Raw genomic sequence first — 6,793 nt, forward strand, 5'->3', positions numbered from 1 at the left:
GGCCAAGGTGGTTCTGGGCTACAGTGCAGCGAGGGGAAACTCAGACCCAGCTGGCCATGTCCCTCATGGAAGGGGGCAGTCAGGAGGGCAAGGAACATGAGGGCAGAGTTCTGGGGAAGAGGGGCTGCACAGTGGGCAGAGCTCCAGGATATGCAGAGGGTCCCCTTGAGGCTTCGGCTGAGGACTCCATACCCGTGTGAAACAAACTATGCAAGGAGCCCAGGGCAGGAATCCCTGGAAAGGAGCAGAGGGGAACGATCCCCAGAGCTCACACAGGGATGGTCCTACTTTGTGTTCCCACAAGCCACCATTGTAAAGCCTCCTAATTCACAGCATATCAGGCAGAATCCTCAGGAGGGCATCGCCCCTAATAATGGGGCCAAATTACCTACAAACCAAAGGCAGCTATGGACCCACCCTAACGCTGCTCAGAAGCAAGCCTCTAAAGGATCAGCTGATGCCAAGGAACTTAACTGTGTGCCAGACCAAGATTAACACTATTTGAAGGAATATAACAAAACCCAGCAACCAACACCTAAACTCACAATGTCCAGGATTCGGTAAGGAAATGCCAGGTCTATCAGAGTCCAGCCAGGAGACAGAAACCACACGGTATTTTAAACAAGGGAAGTTTAGTATGAAGAATTATTAACTATTTAAATGGAGTTAACTGAAAGGAAACAAAAGAAACTCTACAGAATACCTAATGGTGAAGGGGGGCACCCAAGGGAAGGATTCACACCTGGGAGGTGGGTGGTCACAGCCCACAGGATGGTGTAAAGTTCACTGGGATGCCCTAGGCCAAAGCTGGAGATGACCGAAAACCACCCATGTGGGTACCAATAAAATGAGCTGGGAGACTGTGGGCAAAGGTGCTGATGAATTCACCAGAAAGCCACTAGGAGGCCAGACGAGATCCCATGGAACTTGCCTGGCAGTGCCTGCCCCCTTCCAGACATACAGAGAGTAACAGGGCTGGCACCACAGGGGTGCTGCTAAATTTGCAGCCAGGAAACTACCCGAAAAGATGCCAAAGAAACTTACTGGAGTGAGCTCCCATGCGTCCTGTGTGCCAGCCTGTGTCAAGAACAGAAATAAGCAGAACACACAGAACTGGGAAGAGAGGCCCCTTCTCCAGCAACTGCAATGGTGAGTTTAGCATCAGGCTAGCTGGCAAGGGAGAAACGTTCTAGCATCACAAGCAAGCAATGAAGTATGAACTGGTAACTGCTACACCAGGCATGTGAAAGAGAAGGAAACATGACCTATGACCGTAAGAAAGACCAGCCATTAGAAACTGACCTTGCAAAGGCAGACATATGAGAACTAGCACAGAAGAATGATGAATACTGTAAAAATGCTTCATATATTCAAGAAAGTAGAGGGAAACACGTGCATGATGGGGAGGAAAATGGAAGCTATAAAAAGATTCAAATGGGTTTTCTAGAGATGGTAAGAATAGTATCTGAAATGAAAAAACATTAATATGGGATTAACATCAGATCAACACTGTAAAAGAAAAGATCAAAGAATTTAAAGACATAGCAATTGATACGACTCAAAATAAAGTACACACACACACACGCACAAATAAAGCACACAGGTAAACAAGAAACACCAGACACTATCAAGCAGGCCAATGTGAATAAACTGAATCCCAGAAATAGAAAAGCAAAAAGGAGACAAAAACACTATCTGAAGAAATAAAGCAGAATTTCCCAAATGATCACAACTATAAACTTATAGATCCAAGAAGCTCAGTAAAACCCAAGGAGGATAAACCTGAGGAGACTACCAGCAAGGTACATCATAATCAAGTTGTTGAAAACCAGTGTCAAAGAAAAAAATCTTTAAAGAAGCCGGGTTTTATCAGGGAAGTACAAATAAAAACCACAATGAGATACCACCTCACACCAGTCAGAATGGCTAAAATTAACAAGTCAGGAAATGACAGATGCTGGCGAGGATGCAGAGAAAGGGAAACCCTCCTACACTGTTGGTGGGAATGCAAGCTGGTGCAACCAATCTGGAAAACAGCATGGAGGTTCCTCAAAAAGTTGAAAATAGAGCTACCCTGATATCCGGCAATCACACTGCTGGGTATTTACCCTAAAGATACAAACGTAGTGACCCGAAGGGGCACATGCATCTGAATGTTTATAGCAGCAATGTCCACAATAGCCAAGCTATGGAAAGTACCAGATGTCCATCAACAGATGAATAGATAAAGAAGATGTGGTATATATACACAATGGAATACTATGCAGCCATCAAAAGAAATGAAATCTTGCCATTTGCAACGACATAGATGGAACTAGAGGGTATTATGCTTAGCGAAATAAGTTAATCAGAGAAAGACAACTCCCATACAATCTCCCTGATATGAGGAAGTCGGGAAGCAACATAGGGCATTTGGGGGGTAGAAAAAGAATAAATGAAACAAGATGGGATCGGGAGGGAGACAAACCATAAGAGACTCTTAATCTCACAAAACAAACTGAGGGTTGCCGGAGGGAGGGGGGTAGGGAGAGGGTGGTTGGGTTATGGACATTGGGGAGGGTATGTGCTATGGTGAGTGCTGTGAAGTGTGTAAACCTGGTGATTCGCAGACCTGTACCCCTGGGGCTAATATTATATGTTAATTTAAATATATATATATATATATATATATATATATATATATAAAAGGAGTTGGGCTTTGAAAGAGCACATTAGATCCTGCTGTGCAGCTCTGCGACTGCCACTCGCTGCTGCCAAAATGTCACTGGAGCCTTCAGCACACAGGGAATCCAGTAGATGAGGTGGTGGACATCATGAGAGTCAATAGAAGATGTTGGAAAGACATCAGAAGCTCTCCGAGTTAGACAATTGTGCAGGAAGGCTGCAGGCAGGAGCATCCCAATTTGAAACAAGTGCTGTCAAGCTGAACATATTGGTGGAACTGCCAGATGTGGACAACAAGGACTGTCGCTGTGGCAGCCGCCATCTTCATCATCACCATCATCATGTGGAATGCTCCCCCCGAGAAGAACCAGTGAAATTCCAGCCTGCTGTTCAAGAACCCTCTTTAAGATGCTTGACTTAACCTGCTGTATCTTGAGCACGTCACTGTTCTTCCTGAAGTGACTGTTTTCTGTTGGTACTGTAAAGTTTAATTTCTAGGAAGCGTGCCTTTATTTTCATAAGCACTCCAAAGTTGAAGTGCGGCTGCCTGGCCCACACCTGGCCCGGCACCTTCACAGACTGCCAGGCGGCTGATGAAGAGCATCTCTTAAGTTACAGAGTGTCATCACCTAGAAGTAATGTTGTCTGATTCACTGCCATTACTTTCAGTCAATGGAATTTGTTCCAAGTTAGCTATCCCTGTCATACGACATCTTCAGAACCATATTCTAAACCTTCAGGTAAGGGCGCCTGGGTGGCTCAGTGGGTTAAGCCTCTGCCTTCGGCTCGGGTCATGATCTCAGGGTCCTGGGATCAAGCCCCGCATCGGGCTCTCTGCTCAATGGGGAGCCTGCTTCCTCCTCTCTCTCTCTGCCTGACTCTCTGACTACTTGTGATCTCTGCCTGTCAAATAAATAAATAAGTAAAATCTTTAAACCTTCAGGTAATCAGATTTCCAATCTGTGCCTTCCAGAAAGAACACTACTGCCTAATGCAAATCTGTAACAATGACCGGGGGGTGGGAGGGTGGGGGAACCAGGTGGTGGGTATTGGGGAGGGCACAGATTGCATGGAGCACTGGGTGTGGTGAAAAAACAATGAATACTGTTACGCTGAAAATAAATAAAAAATTTAATTTAAAAAAAAATAAATCAGTGACAAATTAAAAAAAAATCTGTAACAATGACAGATTATGCCTTATTTTCCTATTTTTCTGATTCCTTAAGACAACCCTCTACTGTTTATAACCACCACTGAATCTTGAGTTGTATTTACAGTAAGATGCTGTTAAAGAGTTTTTGCTCTCACATTAGATATGAAGATGTTCACTTGTTATTGTTTTGTATCACTTGCTAAAAATATTAATCAGAAATAATAGCCTCTTTAAAACATCTTTATAGAAGTATGGCTGTAACCAAGGTTTCTTTTTTGCCAAAAAGTTAAATGCCAGTACAATGTTGTTAAGTCTGTTCCTGACAGATAAATTTTAAAAAGCAACAAATGGAACTTAAGGTGCACTTTAGAATTAAAATTATATTGTATGTGAACCTACTTTCTAACAGGACTTTTTTGCCTTTGGAATGCTGTAGGTGGTCCAGCTCCCCTTCTGAGTCCGTATTTCTCCCAGGGGTGAGAGAAGGTTTAAGCTAGACTGCGACCATCTCATACGTAGAGACTGAGCTCTACCCAACAGTTTGCAGACTGTTAGCTGTGGACTCCAGTAGGTTTATAATAATTATGTGAACAACAATTTTGTAGCCTTCAAGTAAGACCATCTGTGAACTGGTCATTAATTGGCACAGTCCCCAGAGACAATAGCTTTTTGGAGTTTGTCTCCAATTTTTTTTTCATGCCCTAATTTTATTTACAAATACACTGAGTATACCGAATTCGAGTTTGATCAATTTTTCAAAAAGACTGCACCTCTTAAAATGCTCCTTTTCACATACATTTAATGGATTAATGAAAACACCCTTATTTCTTTCTATTCAAAAAAAAAAAAAAGGGCAGCAGGGACGCCTGGGTGTCTCAGTGGGTTAAGCATCTGCCTTTAGCTGCCTTCAGCTCATGATCCCAGAATCCTGGGACTAAGTCCCACATTGGGCTCCCTGCTCAGTGGGGAGCCTGCTCCGAGAGCCTGGTTCTCCCTCAGCCTGCCACTCCCCTCTTGTGCGCTCTGACAAATAAAAATCTTAAAAAAAAAAAAAAAAAGTGCACCAAATCCAGATCCTAAGTACGAAGTCATCATAATTAGTAACTGCCACTTGTTTTCCACTGAAAATGGCAAGTTCTTCCCAGGTCCTCCTTATAGCGTCTCCCATAAACCACAGAGGTTGTGAACCTCCAAACACTTTGTCCCAACACAGCGCTGTTGGAAGTTCTGTGGTCTCTGAGACAGTAGAAATGTTTGTTTCCTATTTTTATCCATATTCTACTTCCTCAATCTGTCTTCTAAATTGTGCTTTCAATTAGGCATTAGTCAGGGGTAGGTGACTCTTTTCACAGAAGACAGCTAACCAGAGACACTTTCTTCAAGGTCACAGACTATCTGCACAAGATGCTGCTTTGGAAATAACTTTGTCATCTGACAGACTTGTGTGAGACTTTCATCACCAGGGTATGCGGCTTACAGATGGGAATTCGAGTAGGAATGAAAACAGGCAAGGAGGCACTAAGGGAGAAATACAGACATAGCACCCCTCCGGCGCACCGTTACTGGAGGATTCTCATACTCTTGTTCAGATGCTAGCATGTGACTTACAAAGCAACAACAGTTCCGGTGCACCAGGACATGGGGCTCAGTTTAATAACTGTTGCCCCGACATCACTGAAACGATATAATGTTGAAGACATGCCCTGCAGGGTACCCAGCTGTGAGAAGGAAGCAGTGGTCAGTGTCAGGCCATTAGCCCACCCTTGGCTCGGGGGCTCTGAGTGGGGTCTGGCTCTGAAAGCTTGGTGCTCCCTCTTTGGCTGATGCCCAGTTAGTCCCATGTAAGCCGCTGGCTCCTGCAATAACCCAGGGGTACCTCGCTTCCATCTATGCATTCAGCAGGGAACTTGCCCACTGTAATGAACTGAACAAAACGTTTGTAAACATGAAAAAAGCACATTATGCATAGATAAATAAAGGTAAGAACCATAAGTAATTTCTGCTCTAAGCTGGAGGACAATGGAATGACATCTATAAAACACTAAAAGAAAAGGAAGAAAAGGTGTCACCAGGAATTCCTTTAATCTATCAAAAATATCTTTCAAAAATAAAAGCATCAAACTGTCATTTTCCAGTCTGGCAAGTGAGGAATTTGGAAGCAGTCACTACTGTCCTTACAATTATAAGGACCTATTTAGCAAGAGGCTTCCATTAAGGTTAAACAATAACCTTGTTGTTTAACTCTTAAATTGTCCCTGCTCCCCTTCCCCCAGGGGATTCACTTAAAAACAAGTCCCAGAAACCAGCCCCAGGTAACAAAGCTCAAATACAAGGGTGGGTCAGGCCAGGTGGAGACATCTGATCATTGGGGGGATGCAATACTGTCTCCCTAGTTACCAAGGAGTATGGGCCCCGCCCTCTGGGCACCTTTTGGGTGCCAATTCTGACCAACGTGATAGGCTGGTTCAAATGTCTACTAGGGTAAACTGTAATTCAATTGGTCACCTAGCATGACTGTGCAGCTTTCTCTGTGTGCTAGTTTCACTGGCCACCTATGCGTGGCCAGGCCCAACCGCATGGCCTTTGCCCTTAAAAGCTAGTCTGTGAAACAGAGAAAGGTAGCCCTCTCTGCAAGAGGCGCGGCCCTGGCCGGTCAGTCTGATTCTTGATGCCTGGCGCGAAATAAAGCTTTGCTTGACCTTCGCTTTGTATCAGTCTTGCTCCTTTAATCACGGACCCATTATTGGGGGACCTAACAACAATAAAAGAGATAAGCAAATTGAAGAACAACTCGTTTTAGATCCATCAGAGAACTGAAGTAACAGGATAAAATACTACCCAAACAATCAGAGGAACAGGCAAATACAGAAAATTACAACTTACTGGAGCAGATGCCTGGGGCAGAAACAGGGCATTTAAAAGCAAAGTATAACTGATAAATCACTAGAGGTTCAATGTGGACAGGTTCAAATTAAT

The sequence above is a fragment of the Martes martes genome (genome assembly GCF_963455335.1).
Source record: "Martes martes genome assembly, chromosome: 18".
NCBI classification, from domain to species: Eukaryota; Metazoa; Chordata; class Mammalia; order Carnivora; family Mustelidae; genus Martes; species Martes martes.